The 20,522-nt window shown below is 48.8% G+C and overlaps 1 protein-coding gene and 1 non-coding gene across 17 annotated transcripts in view; both read right to left on the bottom strand.

Annotated features, from left to right (window-relative positions):
* The window catches only part of LOC120367418 (NBPF family member NBPF1-like), a 49,201-nt gene extending 35,507 nt beyond the window's left edge, over positions 1-13,694 (bottom strand). For 11 of the 16 annotated variants that reach the window (XM_074390037.1, XM_074390040.1, XM_074390044.1 and 8 more), the window contains exons 1-5: positions 12,378-12,594; positions 7,361-7,631; positions 2,862-2,960; positions 1,284-1,414; positions 670-809 (exon numbers count right to left, since the gene is read on the bottom strand). The gene's annotated coding sequence lies outside the window, so the exon portion shown is untranslated. The other 5 variants (XM_074390038.1, XM_074390036.1, XM_074390042.1 and 2 more) reach the window with 5 other exon arrangements.
* A 5,313-nt stretch (positions 13,695-19,007) lies between these two features.
* On the bottom strand, positions 19,008-19,081 carry TRNAN-GUU (transfer RNA asparagine (anticodon GUU)). The gene has a single exon. It is a non-coding gene; the product is annotated as a tRNA-Asn (tRNA).
* Positions 19,082-20,522: the final 1,441 nt, after the last annotated feature.

Below are 20,522 nucleotides of genomic sequence, written 5' to 3'. Positions count from 1 at the left end.
TACGGTTCCCCTTGTCCTTAGGAGCAATGTCTTCACCTACACTCCCATCCTCTGGGCTGCCATGACACCTCACTTTCGGAGAACTACCCTATTTTCTTGAAATCATGTCTCTGTCCTCTTTCTCTCATGGGCTTCAGTTCCTTGGGGAAACTTCTATCTGACCCCCAAGTGCTTAACACGGTGTAGAGAAAATTAAACACCCAGTAAATACTCTTCACATAGAGACCTTCCTCAACTCAAAGTACAGAGGAGTAGTGGAAGTATCACTGCCTCGTATACTGGCAAGAATCACTGACTCTGGCACCTGACCTAGGGCAGAGCTGTGTGGTGTCAGAACGGACATCGCTCACCCTTCTCCAAGCACGGTGATTCCCTCTAATCCACGCTGACCTGAAGAGCATCCACTGCTACGGGAGCCCCGAGGTCGAGGCTCCGGGGTCTGGGGCGGGGGCCCACGGTCGCATCCTCTCCGTCTTGGAGCGGTGCTGCCCCTCACTACAAACCAGCTCTGATCCACCCTTTGGCTCTCCCTGGCCAGGCTCAGGAGACTCCTGCGGAGTAGGTTTCTCTCTCGGTCCCCCCTGCTCAGCGTGCGCTGCTCCTGGCGTGGCTGCATGATCACAGGCCCGCTGCCCATCCCCCGAGGCTCCTGGCCCCGTCTGTGCTCACTCTCGCCGGCTTCGGTCCCCCCTGTTCCAGCGCTGACTCGTCCTCTGCAGGTTCTTCTCTTCTCCAAACACCTGCCGACTTTCTTTCTTCCCTCTGTCTCCTCGGTTCTGGGCTTCCAGGGTGTGGACTCAGCTCAGGCTCTGCAGGAGACACACAGGGGCCAGTCAGGAGTCAGAGCCAAAGAGGTCAGTGCGGGTTACAGGTCCAGGCAGTGTTAAAAACCATCTTAGCCCCTCAACGGCTCAGGGAAAACAGAGCAGGAAGGGACCTCAGAAAGGTACACTAAGCCCCTACTTTACTGATGAGAAAACTGAAGCCCAGAAAGTCTAAGACTCTCCCAGGCTCCCTGACCACCTGGTGGCAGCAGATACACCTCACAAGCCTTGGCCTCAGCCTCCCTGTGCCAAGCAGGGAGGAAACTCACTGCTGCCTTTCAGAAAACTTTGGATTAAATACAGCAATTTCACCTTGCAAACAGAGTAAAGGGGCCTTTCCCTGGACAATTCTTCATCATGGTTCTATAGGCCTATTACTTATTCTCAGTCCGTTGTCTTTCACTGGCTTGTAGATCGGGGCAGGGAGCACATGAGAATTAAATAGTGCTCAACACAAACCTGCTTTCCCAGTCCGGGCGTTCAGCTCCTCCATGCTTCCTCAGGGCGTTTCCTCTGCTGTGACTGCTGGAGAGTCCAGGCCCTCATGGGGGTCATTTCTCCATGAAGATCCCTGTTATTTTCTTCCTCTCCTGGAGATAGACAGGGCAGAGAATGGCTCTGGGTCTCCATGGTCTTAGGTTTTCTCCGAAGCCAGCCAGGGCAGCTGAAAGCAATCATGACTGAGGTCAGGTCAGTGAAGACGGTCCCAGAGGAGCACGGGCTCACAAGGACAGCCCCTCGTGGACACGGTCAGCACTGTGACACGGGCACTATCTGACCAATTCTGCCGGGGGTGACGGACCAAGGATTAAGCGGAGGATGCTGCCATGAGGAGAAAGAAGAAGCAAAGGAGTGGGGGAAAATTAAGATAGATAATAATGGTTTCAAGAAATGCAGAGCAAAGATCCCAGAGGCAAAGTCCCACAGGATGGAGGGGCAGTCCCCGGCTGTGGATCCTACTTAAGAACCTCCTGCTGGATTTTGCCCAGCTCCATTTCCAAACGACTGTGGGTCGGTGACTTCTTTCTCCCTTCCATGGTCCTTCTTTTTGAACTAGAATCACCGTAGTTGTCCTTCTGTGTCTGTCCCGCCATTCCACATTAGGAGCAGATGAGCAGTTTGTTCAGTGTGACGGGTCGACGGAGGTAAGGACATTATGTCCAGGATCTGTATTTAATGGACACCCTCAGAGGCCTCATCCACACCTGGTGTGGATGCTTTAGATGAGATTTTAAACTTTGGATCTGATGTGGTCTATGTGACATTTTTCATGTTGAACTAATGCTTTAATGTGAAATTTGGAAACTTTAGAGGAGAGGGTGAATGTATTTTGCAGATGGGGGAATGTGAGTGTCCAACTGCGGTAGACGGAATTTCCGAAATGGTCCCCAAACATGCCATACGCTTGTCTCTGAAGCCTCTTAAGGTGATGAGACAGCATTCCTGTGATTACATTGGAATATGGCAGTTACATGACTTGAAGATGGTTAGGTTACCTGCATGAACTGGATCGAATCACATCACTCCACAGTGACAGAGCTTTCCACAGCTGGCTGGGGAAGATGAAGTCAGAGAAGGGAAGTCAGAGCTTGAGAAGGACTCCATGAGTGGTTATTGGTTGAAAGATGGGAAAGACAGGTAAGGAGGAAAGCAGGTGGCCTCTGAAGTCAGAGTGTCTCCTGGTTGACAGTCAGCACAGAAAAAGGGCCCTCAGTCCCCCACCAACAAGAATAGAAACTCCTTCAATACATGTAATGAACTCAGAAAAATAGCCTGAGCGCTAGAGAAAACCCATAGCCAGACCATTCCCAGACTGTAGCTTCACATGACCCTGATCAGAAAACCCAGCCGCTTCATTCCAGACTTCTGTGGCTTCAAACCACCGGTTTGTGGTGATGTGATCACAGGCAGCAGGAGGAAACTAACACGGGTGCTGTCTCTCCTCTTGAATTCTATTTCCGATACACAGATGCTAACGCCCCTCAGAGCAAAAATCAATCAATCGGTCAAAGAACTACAATAAAGTCTTGCCCTCACCTTTATCTGGCTGTTCCAGAGCGCTTCCCACCTGAAGAAGACAATGTGGGGCATTTCAGGCACACAAGGAGTGCGGCGTTACTATTATCAACCGTATTTCTGAAAGAAGAAAGAGATGCTTCAGGCCTGGTGTGGCGACTCATGCCTGTAATCCTAGCACTTTACGAGGCCAGGGCAGGCAGATCACCTGAGGTCAAGAGTTAGAGACCAACCTGGCCAATATGGTACTTGTCTCTACTAAAAATACAAAAATTAGCTGGCTGTGGTGGTGGACACCTATAATCCCAGCTACTCAGGAGGCTGAGGCAGGAGAATCACTTGAACCCAGGAGGCAGAGGTTGCAGTGAGCTGAGATCGCGCCATTGCACTCAGCCTGGGCACAAAGCAAAAACTCTGTGGAAAAAAAAAAAGGTGGGGGAAAAAGAATAAAGATGGTTTAATATTTAACTCCACATATTACTATGTAAAAATGTATCATCTCTGTTTTAATGGCCAATTTTTGAAGATTTCCTTTCCTTGTGCTCACAAGACAAGGTTTTGTAGCAAGTACCACTCACCAGCACAGATGAACCAATTCAAGGAGAACCATAAACAGGACTACTGTTATGTTTCCCCAAAAACATCCCTAGAATGCAACCTCTTCTCTATTTGTCAGAAAGGGAAGATGAAAGTCCACTATATAAAGTCCCAAACACATGAAGATGTAAATATAATGAAGTCCGTTATCCAAATATTTATTCTATTCAGATCTAGGCATGGGGACTAGGGATTAGGAAAGGAAATGACTACAAAGAGGCTCAAGGGAGTTTGGGGAAGCGACAAGAATGCACTGAAATAGAACTCTGCTGATGGCGGCACAATTCTATAAATCCACCTAAAATGATTAAGCTGTACACTGACAATGGGTGACTTTTATTACAAGTAACTCTAGAATGAACTTTTGGGTTTCCACTCCAACACGGAAAGAGCTAGGGAGTCCTCACTTATCCTCACAGCCACAGAAAAGCTGAACAAACTGAAAGTCAGCTCTTCTAGGCTGGACCAGAGAAGTGAGGTCACAGGGAAAACTGCCACCCTAGAACTGAGCGAGACAGGCTAACACACAAGGAGTCTCAGCTCACCAGGAACAGAAGCTACTGGGCCAGCCACTGGGAGGAGCACTTCAGTGATATTCACAGATTACTAGCAGCTGAGGGTGGCCTGCCTTGAGCATTAAAAACCCCTTGAAGACCAAACTAAGGGGGAATCTCACACATTTCCAAGTTTGACTACAACAATCTCAATCAGGTTGTCATGATGAAGTTAAGAAATAAAACCCTAAAGTTGGTACTACCGACTTCAGGACTTACTAGAAAGCTACAGAAACCAAAACAGCTTGAAGTTGGTGAAAAGAGGAAAAACACACAAATAAGATCTGTGGAAAAGAATACAGAGCCCAGAAACAGGCCTACATACAGTCCACTGATCTTTCATAAAGGTTTAAAGACAATTTAAAGCAGCAAGGATAGCCTTTCCAAATAATGGTGCTAGAACAGTTAGACAACCAAACACAAAATCAACCAATCAATCAATGAATCTAGGTGTGCATGCTATGCCCTTTAGCAAATGAATCTTACACCTAAAGGTAAGGTGCAAAACCATGAGAATCCCAGGAGATCACATAGGAACAGAGCTCGGGAACGTGGGTTCCATGATAACTTCTTAGATACACACCCCAAAGCGCAATCCATGAATGAAAAAAATAAAGTTGAGCCTCGTGAAAATGAAAAACTTCTGCTCTATGAAAGACACTTTGAAGATAATGAAAAAAGCAAGTCAAAGACTGGCAGAAAATATATACAAAATAATCTGATAAAACACTGCTCTCTCAAATATATGAAGAATTCTGAGAACTAAGCAACACAAGGCAAAAAAATAATAATAGGTGAGAGATCTGAGCACATCACCAATAAAATATACAGATGGTGCATAAGCATATACAAAGTGCTCAAAATCGTTGGTCACTAGGGAATTGCACATTAAAACAACGAGCTATCACTGGAAACCTATTAGAATGGCTAAAATGCAAAAAGGTAAACACACCAAATGCTGTCAAAGATGAGGAGCAGCCAGAACTCTCCGTAGCTAGTGAAAATCACAATGGTACAGTCACTTGGGAAAACTGAAGTTCACTCAAAATCCTGCACATAAGTACTTACAGCAATTTTATTCATCAGTGTCAAAACTTGGAAGAACCAAGATGTCTTTCACAACGTGAATGAATAAACAAACTGTGTTGTAGCCATACAATGAAATCTAATTCAGTGATTTTTTAAAATGAGCCATCAAGCCACAAAAAGACATGGAGGAAGTTTAAGCCCATCACTTAAGCAAGAAGCCAGTTGGGAAACCTATCTACTTTATGATTCCAACTGTAGGACGTTCTTGAAAAGTCTAAAAGAGAGAAACAGTGAAATGACGAGTGGTTGTCAGGGGTGGAGGAGAGGAGGCAGGAAATGGTGAAGTGCAGGGAATCTTCAGCACTGAAACTATTTTATATGATGCTGTATTGGGGGTTTACAACATTATGTAATTGCCAAAACTCGATCTATGAAAACTGGAAGAATGAACCCTACTGTCAACTATGAACTTTAGTTACTAATGATGTATCAATATTGGTTGATCAATTGTTAACAGATAGACCACACTAATACAACGCACTAATAGGAAAATTGTGTACTGGACGTCAGGGGAGCCTAGGAGAACTCTCTGTACTATCTACTCAATTTATCTGTAAACCTAGAACTGCTCTAAAAAATAAATTAGGAGGCAGCAGACCCAAATCAGGTTTTGGTGGCATCAGATTCTTGTGTGCTTAGTACTTGGCATGGAAGTGCACCAACCTAGGGTCAGAGCAGCTGGAGATTTCAATGCCTGTGCCTTTTGCCTCTATTGCTGGGGTGCCCTCGGAATACAGACAGCAGATCAGTTAGGGGGAAGCAGCCTCAGTGATCTAGACAGTGCAGGCTTCTGGTAGGGACAGGGGCAAATCATCCAGGTGGGCAGAACTTGATGAAGACTAGAAACCCCTGAGACTCAGCAGCTGCCCCAGGGGCACCCACAAATCAAAGGAGAAGGAGGCTGGGAGGGGCTGAGGGATACAGGATGACATTCCTGCCTGAAAGACAGAAGCAGCTCCAGAGATTTTGGTAAATAATGTGGGTTTCAGTACAGTGTGGTCTATTCAAAAAAGTTTAAAAGAAAGAAAGAAAGTGAGAGAGAGAAGAGAAAGAAAAAGAAAAGAGAATGATGGAAGGGAGGGAGGGAGGGAGGGAGGAAGGAAGGAGGGGAGGGAGGAAAGACAGGAGGGAGGGGGAACAAATGAACTTACACGACAATGAGAAGATCCAGGGGAACTTACAACCCCAATATTTTCCATCAACAGGAACACGCTAACTAGTTATTAGAAAGAGACGCACTACTGTAAACCCATACTCTGTTTCCACGATGTACAGTTCCTTCCTCCGTTTCTGAAACATCCTGTCTCTGGCCTGCTGTTTCCAGAGACACCGAGTCCTCCCTTTGGACAAATTCTGGCACCCACAGGAATGAGACGGGCCAGTGGACCCCAGAACACCAGGCCACGACCTTCCCTGCTGCTCCTTGTCCACTCCAGAAGCTGCCCGGCTGCAGGACGGGGTCTCAGGCCCTGGGTCTGACATCGTGCCTTTGCCTTGCTCACTGGGCTTCTCTCCTTGCACTGGCTCCCACTCCCCCAGGACCTGGCAGGTGACCACGTGAGAAGGACACACACAGGCCACATCGCTTTCTCCCCCTCTCGATGCCCCTGCAGTGGTGGGTTCCATGGGGTAGTGACCTGATATTTACTCATTATGGTGCCCCTAGGCCAGAGCAGGGCCTGGCACCTAATAGCCACCCTGTGAATGCTCAGTGAAAGAAGGTGTCCACCACAAGGTCCTGAGGAACCAAGAATTCCACTGTGGCCCATCAGTTTTAAGACCTACACGATTCTAGAATGGGAGCTGTGAAAGGCCTTCAAAAGTGGCCACTCTCTGAAACCATTATACTGGCAGCTGAGCCATGTTCCCCCATCCGGGACACATCTAGAGGGCACCGCCTAAATCCACACACATCTCCCCACCCAGCACAGTGCAGGGGCCTTAGCCTGGGAAATGCGGGTGGATGGGAGAACCATGAAAGCTGAAGAGGAGAAAGCAGGTGAAAGGGAACAGCAAGGTGGAAAGAGACAGAGAGAGAAATGGGGATGGAGACGGGGGGTGAGAGGGGAAGAGAGAGGAGAGGGACGCACATCCGGCCACTGAGGAAAAGGCCCGAAGAGAACACTGTCCTCTCCTGAAGTCAAATAACTTCCACCTGACCACGCGCTGCAGGTCGTGGTGGCACACGCTGGTCATGCTGCGATGTTTAGGGTCCACGGCATCTTCCCTTCGCATCTGAGTCAAAATAGAGACAGGACTCCCTGACCTCAGGATTGTTACCTGTCGGATCTGGCAGCTCTTCATGTCAGCCCACACCGTGTGAGGCTGCTCTTGGTGCACCGAATGGGGAAGATTCCACATCAGTGCCTCGGAGAGTCCACTGGAAGCCCTGGACGGCGGGAGTCGGTGGTGCCCCAGCATGGAGGCCGAGAGCACACAGCACTGAAGCTCCAGACGCCCTCAGGAGGACAGTAAAGGACAACGTGCCGGGGAGAGCCTGGGTCAGCAGGAACCTCCGCCTGGGTCTGAGCATGATTTGCCTTCATATGGGCTGTGACATAAAAGAGAGAAATCAAGGTTAGCATTGAGATTCAGCGCTTGGGCAACTTGAAGGATGGAACTGCCACTTATGGAGACTGGGAAGACGGGGAAAGGAGCAGATTGAAAGGGGGGGAACTAGAGTTGGTTGGTTTCTGTCACATGCAATCAACTCCTGACCAGCCTGGGGAACACAGTAAGACCCTGTCTCTGAAAATAAAAAATAAACAATTAGCGGAGCATGGTGGCGCACACTTGTAGTCTCAGCTACTCTGGAGGCTGAGGCAGAAGGATTCCTTGAGCCTTGAGTTAGAGGTTACAGTGAGCTACGATGGCACCACCACACTCCAACCGGGGACGGGTGGGAAAAAAGAGTCCCGACTGATCACTTGAGTAGCCAGAGAAAGTGCTTACTTTTCACAAAGATACTGTTTGAGGCAGATCTCAGTGAACAGGAATTCCATTCTTTCTGTTAGGAGGAGAGTGTGGGTGTAGTTAGTTAATGCTGACTGAACTATCTTTGGAATCTCATCTACTGGTCTATCTGGTCTGTTTATATGTGTATATTCTATCTGCTGTCTCACTGAGCTTTGCTAGTTCATGCTGCGGTAACAAAAGCCCCCAAATCTTAGCAGCTACACATACAAAGGTTGATTTTCATTGACACTTCCTTTTACGGCAGGTTGACTGTGGCTCTGCTCTCTACGAGCTATTTTATTTGTTAGATGGTGAATGCTGTGATACTTGGAGAGTTGTTGAATGTGGTATCAGTATGTTCATTCACTCATTCATCTAACAAATATTTATTCAATATCCTGTTTCATACCAGGCAAGGTCAAGTACTGAGAATACAGTAGTGAATAAGGGATAAGATTTCTAATTTCCAAGAGCTTATACTGAAAATGAAATTAAACACATACAAAATAATCTTAACAATAATGAATACCATATTCATAAATAATAGATTTTAGTAAATATTTTAAACTAGAAATAGATATAAATTATTAAAACTAAAATGGCCAGGTGTGATGGCTCACCACTGAAACACCAACACTTTGGGATGCCAAGGTGGGAGGATCATTTGAGGCCAGGAGTTTGAAACCAGTGTGGGCACCGTAGGAAGGAAGACCCTGTATACAAAAAATAAAAAATGAGCTGGGCATGGTGGTGCGGGCTGTAGTCCCAGCTACTAAGGAGGCTGAGCTGAGAGGACTGCTTAAGCCTGAGAGCTCAAAGCTACAGTGAGCCATGATCACACCACTGCACCACTGCACTCCAGCCTGGGCAACACAGAGAGACCCTGTCACAAGAAAAAAAATTTTTTTAAAGGAAAAAGAAACAATTTAATCAATGTAGTCCTGAAACTATTATGTAGAATATTATTGTCTACATCACATCACATCAGCCCTTTAAACGGCTTAACACTTATTTAGGTATAATCCCTAAAGTTTTCCTGGTAAATTAAGGACACTTAAGAACAATTAAGTAGAAAATAGTTAGTGCCTTGACAGGAAGATTGTAAACATTTTAAAAAGACAAATAAATAAAAGTGTCAAAACTGTAGCTCTGTAAGTCCCAAATAACATCTAATTCAAGTCACAATGAACATCTAGCAATCATTCTGAACACCATATAATTCACTTAATACATTTTGCCTGAACGCCCAACAGATCTGACTTACCAACACCTGAATGTAGCCAAGAAATTGACAATCATTTATAAATTACACCTATGACTCCATCTGTTCTACCCACTTTTTAAAAATCATTTATTTTATTTTATTTTGTAGAGACGGGATCTCACTGTGTTGCCCAGATTGGTCCAGAAACAGACCCACAGTAATTTCATAAATCAGATAACCGTATAGCCATCCAATTTATGGAAAAAAAGTGCCCAACAGTACAGAAGGGCAAGGATGGTCTTGTCAATACATGGTGCTGGATCAAGCAGTCACTCCGTGTAGTAAAAAGTGAATCACGGCCAGGTGAGGTGGCTCACACCTGTCATCTCAGCACTCTGAGAGGCTGAAGCAGGCACACTATTTGAGCCCAAGAGTTCGAGACCAACCTGGGAAACATGTTGAATCCTCGTCTCTACAGAAAATACAAAAATTAGCCAGACAATGGTGGCACATGCCTGTAGTCACAGCTACTCAGTAGGCTGAGGTGAGAGGATCACTTGAGCCAGGAGGTGGAGGCTGCAGTGAGCTGAGATCATGCCACCACACTCCAGGCTGGGCAGTAGAGTGAGACCCTGTCTGAAAAATAAATGCATAAACTAAAATAAAATTGCTGTAAGTCTAACACAGAAAAATGTGTTCGTATTCTTAGGTTAGGCATTGATGTCTTAAACAGGACACAAAAAGCAGTCACCATAAATGAAAAGATTGATCAAGTATAATTTTATTAAAATTAAGAAACTCAGCCTGGGTGCAGTGGCTCACGCCTATAATCCCAATACTTTGGGAAGCCAAGGCAGGTGTATCACTTAAGCTGAGGAATTCCAGACCAGCCTGTGGCAAAACCTCATCTCTACTAAAAACACAAAAAAAGAGCTGAGCATAATGGTGCTCCCCTGTAGGTCCCAGCTACTTGGAGGCTCAGGCAGGAGGATCACCTGAGCCTTGGGAGGTCCAGGTTGCACTGAACTGTGATTCTGCCACTGCACTCAGCCTGGACAACAGAGTGAGATCCTGTCTCAAAAAGAAATAAAAAAAAAAAAAAACATTAGAGAATCTCCATTCATGTAAAAACACCATTAAAAGAGTCAAAAGGCAAGCTACAGTTTGAAAAAAGAGAAACGCAATACATATATATTCTAGAAACCACGCATACCCAGAATAAAGTATTACAAATCAACAGAAAAACAAGCATATCAATGAAAACAGGATACAAAGACTGAACAGACACTTCACAAAAGAGGACATATAAATGACAATAAAAAAATACTCAATCTCAATACCAGGAAAATGCAAATTGAAACCACACTGATATACTGCTGCACCTCTATTCGAATGGCAAAATAATTTTGAACTGACAAGCATCAGCAAGGATGTAGGGTAACCGGAATATTCCCTGCTAAATGGTCCAACCACTTTGGGAAAATGTTCAACAATATCTCATACTAAAGTTTTATCATTCATATACCTCTAAAAACAACAATGCCACCCCTACATATATACACCAATCTAGTCATGTTCTATTTCTCGGTCTGTGGTGGTTCACTTAGTAAAAATTCATTACCTGTACTTTTTTTTTTTTTTTTTTCTAAGAGACAGGGTTTCACCATGTTGGCCAGGCTGTTCTCAAACTTCCGAACTCAGGTGATCCACCTGCCTGGGCCTCCCAAAATGCTGGGATTACAGGCATGAGCCACCATGCCCAGCCTCTGCCATCCAGGCCGGAGTGCAATGGCATGATCGCGGCTCACTGCAATCTCAACCTCTTGGGCTCTGGTGATCCTCCCACCCCAGCCTCCCGGGTAGCTAGGACTACAGGCACACACCACCACACACAATTAAGTTTTGTATTTTTAGTAGAGATGGGGTTTTGCCACATTGCCAGGCTGGTCTGGAACTGCTGGGCTCAAGTGGTCTGACCATCTTGACCTCCCGAAGTGCTGGGGTTATAGCTGTGATCCACTGCTCCCAGACCACCTGCACTTTTACAATTGTGAACTTCTTGTGTATACTTCATAACTTTTCGAAGATTTCTTTGACACAAAGTTCTCAGATATCTTAAAGCTAGCATTTTAGAACACAAAATAAAAGAGCTTCAGGTCACTGGTGAAATTTTATCAGTAAAGTTTAAAAACAGAAAGAAAGCAACTAATGCTAACAGCTCAGATCAGAGATTAAAAACTACCAGTAGATCACTTTAACTTCGTCAAGCCCTGGGAGTCATTCCTTCCGCAAAGAACGGATGGACAGCACTGTAACCCCAAGAAAAGACGGCACCGCAGGAGAAGACTGACCGTCGGAAGCCGCTTTACCAGCAAAAGACAGGAGGAAAGCGAGGAAACCATTCCAAATGCCCTGCTTAACTCTTGGGTGAGAGGATGCCAAATGAGATCATCTAAGAAGCCACAGAGAGAGAGAGAGAGAGAGAGAGAGAGAGAGAGAGAGAGAGAGAGAGAGAGAGAGAGAGAGAGACACAGACAGACACACACACACACACACACACACACACACACACACACACACACGGAAATCACAGCAAGTCTTTGGAGCGCACACAGCAGCGCCACAATCCAACCTGCGGGAAACCCTGCGGTGAATCTGAGGCTTGCCCCGCTAGTGCTGAGGGGATTCAGTGACGGCGGCAAACGCTCCTCTCGTGCGTCCTGGACCTGGCACACCTGGCTTGCCCGCCACCAGCCAGGAGACAGCGCCAGGCGCCGAATCCCGGACGCCAAGAAAGATCCAACTTCGCACGTCAGGGGCCAGAGCGCTCCCGCCCCGCAGGTCCCCGGAGGGAACCGATTTCCGGCCTGGAAGGTGGGGCGCAGGGTCCGCGTCCCCACGGGATTTACGAGGACCGGCCCCCGAGGCTGCTCCGTCCCTGCGCCCCCTGGGAGGCCACGGGAAGACACCCCGCGAGTTTCTTGCCCCGCGCCCACGAGAGGGCGGCGGGCGCCAGCGGCGGGCGAGGAATGCAGCGCAGGGAAGGGGCCCCGGCGCCCGCCCCGCTCGCGCAGCGACACTTGCTGGGCCCCCGGACGCGCCGCGACCCTGCGGTGCCCCCACGCGGCCCGGACTCACCGGGGTCCGGCTTGGCGCCCTCAGCTGGAACCACCGGAGACGTCAACCTCCCGTGCAGACGGCCGCCGCCCGGCCGCGCCCCCGCTCCTGGCTCCGCAGGTCGCGCTTCTGGCGTTTACAAATGCCTGGCGCTCACTCAGAAGCTCCGGCGCCCGGGGACCGTGACCTCCGCCTCGCGGCACCGGCGTCTCAACCGCCGCCCAGCCCCGCCGGCAGCCCGCGGGCTCCTCCAGGACGCGCTGCCGGGAGCGCACGGCGCAGGCGCGGGCCTTAAAGGGCCCTCGGCCTCCGGGGCGCAACCTCGTTAGGGCCGGCGGGGGACTGGCCGGTGAGGCAAGAACCGGGACATCCCTGTCTCCCCTCCGCCTCTCCTTCAAAGCACCAGCCCGGAATCCTGAAAAACGCTGATTTCCTGGCAACTGGAACCGCCCCTAGCAGGTTAAAGAGGCAGGAAACACACCCCCTGGGAGCCCGGGCGAACCCGCTCTTAGGACTGCAGGTGTTGAGCTGCCCCCAGGCAGGGCACCCGGTGCAGACGCGCAGGCTTCGCGAGACAGCCCCCAGATCCCCCCGAGGCGGCCTTAGGTCACTCTCAAAAACAATAATGAGCGTGTCAAGGACACGTAGTTATTTTCTGATTTAAATTTAGAACAGATTTTGCAGATGGACTTCCACTGAAATAAGCCACTCAGAGGAGAAAAACTTTTCTTTAACAACATTAAGAGATACCAAGAGATAGGAAGTCAAGCCATGCTGTCCACCCAGCTAAAAACTTTAAAAACTTGACATTTTATCCAAGGCAAATGTTTGCATAACTTTAGGTCGTGCCATTATTTAAAGTCAATTTCAATGAACAATGTCATTGCAATTGAATCCATCTTGTATAAGAAAACTAAGATATGGCCCTAATAATCTACCTCTCCCCTCCTGTATTCCATCCATCAGCAAATCCTACTGGTTTTCACCTTGCAAATTTTTCTTGAGTCTGTCCACCTCTGTCTCCTCCATCTAGTCCAGCCAAACGCGCTAACCCATTGAGCCACAGAGACCATGACTACCGATTCTACAGGATGCTGTAGGCAGGGCGCACTCACCAAACTGTCCCCAGCCCTTCTGTCCTCAGGATGACTGAGGAGGCCTTGGAAAACCGGAGACATTAGAGGCCGGTGAGTCGCTCTGGTCACGTTGAACACCGGCGCGTTGGGAGATTCGGAGGCCAGGACAGTCGAATGGCCTTCACCCACCCTGCCCCTGGCCTGCTTCAAAAGTCCCCGGAAACGCCCCCATCCGAAACCTGCCCGAGCCGCCTGGTGGCCCAGGCGAAGCTGAACCCGCGGCGGGCTCCCGGGATGGCTCTTTCCGTCCCTTGCTCCGCCTTCACCTAGTGAGGGAGCCTGTGCCCACGCTGCTCAGTGGCTTTCCGGGCGCTGCGGAGCTGCCGCTGCCGTCTTCGGATCCTGTGCCCCGATCGCGGGCTCCACCAGGGCAGGGATGGGGTGAGGGTCGCTGGTGGGTCTTCTCGGGAGGAGCAGGGTCTGGCACTCACCAGGGCCCACGGCGAGGACTTGTCGAACGAATCCGTCGTCGCCTTTTGCTTTCAGCCCTTTGAAGAATCCTGAAAGTAGAAATCACGCACTGTTTTTCCACGGGGAAGTTTTATTTTGTTTTGTTTGTTGACAGAGTCTCACTCGGTCGCCCAGGCCGGAGTGCAGTGGTGCAAACTCGGCTCACTGCAGCCTCCACCAGCCTCCACTTCCCGGGGCCAAGCCATCTCCTTGCCTCAGCCCCCAGATAGCTGGGACAACAGGCGCGCCACCATGCCGGCTAACTTTGTATGTTTTCTACAGACAGGATTTCGCCCAGACTGGTCGCGAAGGGGAAGTAGGTTCTTTCTGAAAAGCGTTGATTCCGATTGATTTCTCCGCACCCCCAGAAGAGGGCAAGGGGTGAGGTCCTCTAGGGGCCAGCGGCAAGAAAAGGGTCCTGCCCCTCTCTTACCACTTGGCGAGATGGAGCTGAGGGGCTCAGCCGCGCTGATTTGGGGTGCGTGCCTGGGGCAGGAGGCTGGGAGCTGGGCAGGGGGTGGGTCCCACAGGGAATGGCCGGGAGGAGGGCCGGTAGTCGGTAGAGTCGGGACCCGGGAGTCAAAACTTCGCAGTCGCTTTGTGCAGCGGTGAGGACTGCACCAGGGAGAGATGGCAAGTGTTTTGTTTTTTGTTTGTTTGTTTGCTTATCGTAGCAGAGTGGGGAAAAATGAAGAGACACCAAGAAAAAACGAAATCTATGCGGACCCTTTGATCTCCAAAACGGAAGCAGCCCTACATTCAGTTTAAAGAGAGTCGGGCCGCGTCCGATTCTGCGGCTCGCCCTGCTCGCATCGCGGTTGCTACTGGGTGCTGTGGCCGCAGCAAACTCGGCTCAAATCGGAGTCACTGCAGTGTGCCTTCTAGGGTGTAGGGCTTTTCTTTCCCGTTAGCCTCCAAGCTCAGCCTGGGCTGCGCGGTTTACCTGGGACCAGAGAGGTTACAACTTTCCTGTGGCTTCAGAGCTCTCTGTAGCGGCAGAAACAGAAGCAACCCGTAACCTGCATGCTGGGTCCGTTATCCTGAAAGGCTAGACTTTTTTTTTTTTTTTTTTTTGAGACGGAGTTTCGCTCTTGTTGCCCAGGCTGGAGTGCAATGGCGCGATCTCGGCTCACCGCAACCTCCACCTCCTGGGTTCAGGCAATTCTCCTGTCTCAGCCTCCTAAGTAGCTGGGATTACAGGCACGCGCCACCATGCCCAGCTAATTTTTTGTATTTTTAGTAGAGACGGGGTTTCACCATGTTGACCAGGATGGTCTCGAATCTCTCGACCTCGTGATCCACCCGCCTCGGCCTCCCAAAGTGCTGGGATTACAGGCTTGAGCCACCGCGCCCAGCCCTTAAGGCTAGACTTTTGCCCCCTCTCTGATTAAGGGCAATATCCAAAAGCTGAGGAGCTCTCTCTCAGTCAGCCTTATTGGGATCTTTTACTGATGACATGATGTGGCCATGCCTGTTTCTTTAGCTCAGATATTTCAAACATCCTTAGGGTCATTTTAGGCAGAAACAGAAATGAACAAGAGAAGACGAGAGTTCAATTCCAACCGGGTATTTTAAGTGAAACCTAAAGAATATAATAAAATTGAAACTTAATGACATTCCCCAACCCCAATTTTTAATTTTGTTTTTATTTCTTTATTTGCTAACAGTAAATGACTGAGGTATAATCCACACAGACCAAAGTGTGCTAATCCTAACTTCGAGGCCCAGTGTATTTTGACAAAAGAAACTGTCACCTAGATCAAGGTATGGGACATTGTCACCAGCCCAAAAAGTCATTAGTGCCCCTTCCAGTCAATCCTCACCCCATCCCCACTTAGGCAGTCACCCTTCTGATTTCTATCTCTGTGATTTACTTTTGCTTCTTTTTGAAATCATGTAAAGAAATATACTGATTTTGCCTGTTTGGTTTTTTGTTTTTTGTGTTTTTTTTTTAATGCAACAGTGGTTATGAGATGCTTCCATTATATGGCATGATTCTCTGGTTTTTGGTGTTATTGGTGAGTGCATTCTAACCTGTGAATACACTACAGGTGATGGACAATTGGACTATTTCTACTCTTGGCAATTGTGAAAAAGGTGTTTACAAATATTCCACAATGGGCCTTTTTATGGACCTGTGCCTTCATTTCTGTTGAGTATAAGCCTTGTAATGGAATGGCTGGGTCAGGAAGTAGGTGTGTTTTTCACTGTATTGGAAACTATCAGGCAGTATTTTAGAATGGTTACACTATTGTATTCTCTTTTTCTCTCTCTTTTGAGACAGAGTCTCACTCTGTCGGCCAGGCTGGAATGCAATGGCTCCATCTCGGCTCACTGCAACCTCTGCCTCCCGGGTTCAAGCCATTCTCCTACCTCAGCCTCCCAAGTAGCTTCTTCTTCAGCAATACTCAGTGTCTCAATGATTGGCTTTCTGTGTGCTGAGCGGCGGGAAATGGAACGAGAGCCAGTAGCGCTAAGGATCCAGGTCTGTAACAGGGGCCTGTCAGGTGCAGGATTCTGTTGGCTCCAATGATGTTTCTCAGATGGGCTGATTTTTATGGACATAGGCTCTGAAAGAAATCAGTCAGGGAATAACTCAGAGACACTTACCTGCGTGTTAATTCTTCATTAGTACAGAAGAGAGAGCTGGCATTAGATTGTTTTCAGCAAATAAAAGTCAAATCAAAATTTAGAAAGAAAAGAGGAATTGAAAGGAGAAAAAAATGTCTGAGACCATTGTGATTTTGCTCCTTTGCATAAATGACTTGGCGGAAGACTATCAAAGAGGTCACTGTGACCTGTCTTCTCTGGACCCATGTGACTTGGTCACCACAGGAAACAATTACAAGCTGGGCACAGTGACTCACAACTGTAACACCAGCACTTAGAGAGCCTGAGGCAGGTGGATTTCTTGAGCTCAGTTGGAGAGCAGCCCGGGCAACATGGTGAAACCCCTTCTCTACGAAAGGATATGAAAATTAGCCAGCCAGCATTGGTGTATGCTGGTAGTCCCAGCTACTCAGGAGGCTGAGGTGGGAGGATCTCCTGAGCCCGGGGAGGTTGAGGCTGCAGTGAGCCGTGATCATGCTCCACTATGACTGTGCCACTGCACGGCTGCCTTGGCAACAGCACGAGACCTTGTCTCAAAAATCAAATGAAATGTGTTAGAAGTTTACCTATCCATCCTGTGCCACAGAATATCTGTGTGTAATGTCCTCCATGTCCTTCTGTTGTATCATCCCCTTAGTTAAACCACGAAGCCACCTAGCCCCTTATTAGAATATCCTGGGCACATGGCCAAGGGTGGTGGCTCACACCTGAAATCCCAGCAGTTTGGGAGACCAAGGCAGATGGATCTGTTGAGCCCAGGAGTTAGAGACCAACATGGGCAACAAAGCGAGACCCTATCTCTACAAAAACAAAAACAAAAATAAAAACAAAACAAACAAACAAACAAAAAACTGAAGGTGCTCGCGCATGCCAGTAGATCCAGCTACTGTGGAGGCTGAGGTGTGAGGATCGCTGGAGCCCGGCGGGTGGAGGTTGCAGTGAGCTGAGATCACACCACTGCACTCCACACTGGGTGACAGAGTGACACCTACTCTAAAAAAAGATGGGGAGGGAGAAGAAAGTTTGTTGTGCCAGCAAGTAAATGAAGAAAGGGACAGTATCAGAGTTGAGAAATAAATTGGAATATGATTTGTTACCTCTCCCACAGAAGATAAATTTGCTAAATTTGCTGAAGTTGCAGGCGTTATACAAGGCCTGATGCAGTGGCTCATGCCAGTAAATCCTGGCACTTTGTGAGGCCTCAGAGCTGCTTGAGCCCAGTATAACCTACACAGACGAAAGTGTGCTCGTATTAACTTCGATTAAGATTAGGAGACCAGCCTGTGCCACATGGTGAAATCCCTTCTCTACAAAACATACAAAAATCAGCAGAGCATGATGGCCCACGACTGTAGTCCCAGCTACTGGGAAGGCTGAGCGATGGAAGGATCGCTTGAGCCTGGGAAGTCGAAGCTGCAGTGACATGTGATGGGGCCACTGCACTCCAGCCTGAGAGACAGAATGAGACCCTGCCACAAAAACTAAAAATTAAAATTAAAAAGCCTGTAGGCTGGGCACGGTGGCCCAAGTCTGTAATCCCAGCACTTTGGGAGGCCAAGGCAGGTGGATCATGAGGTCGAGAGATCGAGACCATCCTGGTCAACATGGTGAAACCCCGTCTCTACTAAAAATACAAAAAACTAGCTGGGCATGGTGGCGCGTGCTTGTAATCCCAGCTGCTCAGGAGGCTGAAGCAGGAGAATTGCCTGAGCCCGGGAGGCGGAGGTTGCAGTGAGCCGAGATCGCGCCATTGCACTCCAGCCTGGGTAACAAGAGCGAAACTCCGTCTAAAAAAAAAAAAAAAAGCCTTTAATATGGCAGTGGCACATCCAGTTCTCTACTCTATAGGAATATTAGTAGCCAAAGAGATGTGTGCAAGAATGATCACTGCAGGATTCTTGGAAATCCTAAAACCACGAGGCAACCTCATTTCCAACACAGATTCAAAAGGGTTAAATAAATCATGCACAAACTGAGGGGGGAAATGCTGTTTTCAAAAATTGATGGAGAGGATTACAATGATGATAAATGATTCTACTGGTCACATTACGTAAATCCAGGCACATCCTGGGGATAGGACACCTCTCTAAGCTTCCTGCTAAAAATGAAAAACATTGAGGCTGGTCCCTGTTAACCCATCCAAGCCTATGAGGTGCAGCACGAGGATTTTATCGCACCAGAGGGACTCATTTGGTCTCTGTTTCTTGTACCCAGGCACAAGACAACCTGACATTTCAGGAGATGCTCTGTCAGAATTGGATCTGTCAGGGGGGTGGCCCTTGACAGGGCTCCCTGTTAACTGTGACTAGAATCCTGAGAAGAGAAAACCCTCCCTGAAATGGGCATATCCCTGGCTGGCCTGGAACCACCAACCTTTCGGAGTTAGGACTATGGGAAGAAATGGGAGATTCTCCAGTGATTGATAATATATGAACGATTTAAAAGTTAGAGGAGGCGTCCCTGGGTGGGCTCGAACCACCAACCTTTCGGTTAACAGCCGAACGCGCTAACCGATTGCGCCACAGAGACAGGTGCTGCCGGCTCCCCCGAGTGCGATGGGTTCGGCCACTCACCAAAGGTCCCGCATCCCTTCCACACTGAGGGCTGCCTGGGCAGGACGGCTAGCGAGGCTCGGAGAGATCGGAGCAGCGAGTCCGCTGGTGCCTTAGGACACCCACGCGTTGGGAGATTCTGAAGTCAGAGGACAGCGGAATGGCCTTCGCCGGTCCTGCCCCGCCGCTGCTTCACGAGCCCCCGGAAACGCCCCGTCCGCGACCCGGGCGGAGGCACCTGGGGGTGGAAGGGACGCTGAGCGCCCGGCCGGCTCCCGGGATGGCTCTTCGCGTTCTCTGCGCCGACTTCACCCAGTGAGGGACCCTCTGCCCACCCTGCGCAGTCGCTTTCGCTGCCGTCTCCCGATCCTGTGTCCCGCACGGGGCCCCGCCAGGGCAGGGATGGGGTGAGGGTCGCTCGTGGGTCCCCTGGCGGGGCGCAGGGTCCTGCACTCAGCAGGGCGCACGACTTGCCCAATGACTCCATCGTCGCCTTTAGCTTTTAGTCCTTTGAAGAGCCTTGAGAATGGCAATCATGAGAGATTTTTCCATGGAAATTCCGTTTACAAAGCGTTTATTCAGGTTGATTTCTCGGCCCTCCGCGGGGTGAGCAAAGGGCAGGGCCTCCAGGGCATCTTCTGCGCGGTGGAGCCGGGGGCGCAGCTGGGCTGGGGTCGGGTCCGGGGACCGGACAAGCGGGGAAAGAGGCCGGGGAGCGGTGGACCAGACATCCAGACCGCCTAAAAGGCTCGTACAGAGGCGCTGGCGGTGAGGTTTAATTTTTTTATTGCAGCAGAATGGGGAGGAATTGAGGGGAAAACGGAGACAGAACCTGGAAGAGCCCAAATGCGAGAACCTGTAGCTCCCCAAGAATAAGATCTTCCGGAAGAACTAGCCTGAAAAGTAGGCGTCTGGAAACCCTGAAATCCATGCAGGAATAGCATCTCCTGACCCTCCGCGTTCCTCTAGGCAAAAGGACTTCCTTCCACTGTTTGTTCGATTGTCCGTGTTTGTTAAATAAAGCGTTTTCCATTATGTTTGAAATTGCGTTGGTTCTATTACTTTAGGATTACAAACGATGCTGCCGTCATCAATCTTGTTCACTTTCACTGGCCACCGGTGTGTTTCTATAGGGAGAGGCCCGGAGAGCAGTGGTTCCAGCAGAGTGAGCACATGGCTTTTATATCAGTCCATTGTCTTTCCTTTTTTGGCTTATTAGCTGTAATTCTTTCTTTTGTTGTGTCAGTGATGGCTTTCTGGTTTCTAGACTACACCTTGATCAGGCTGCCATCAGGTGACATTGTACCTCCCCTTCTGGCCTTTGTGCTAGTGTCATGTAATTTGATTTTAGACATGTTATAAACCCCAACATGGAAGTACCCACATAGAGGTTTTCAGTCATCTGTATTTCTTTGTGG

This window comes from Saimiri boliviensis, chromosome 19 (genome assembly GCF_048565385.1).
Source record: "Saimiri boliviensis isolate mSaiBol1 chromosome 19, mSaiBol1.pri, whole genome shotgun sequence".
NCBI lineage: Eukaryota > Metazoa > Chordata > Mammalia > Primates > Cebidae > Saimiri > Saimiri boliviensis.
The sequence above is the reverse complement of the archived record's forward strand: the minus strand, read 5'-3'. Positions and strand labels throughout refer to the sequence as shown.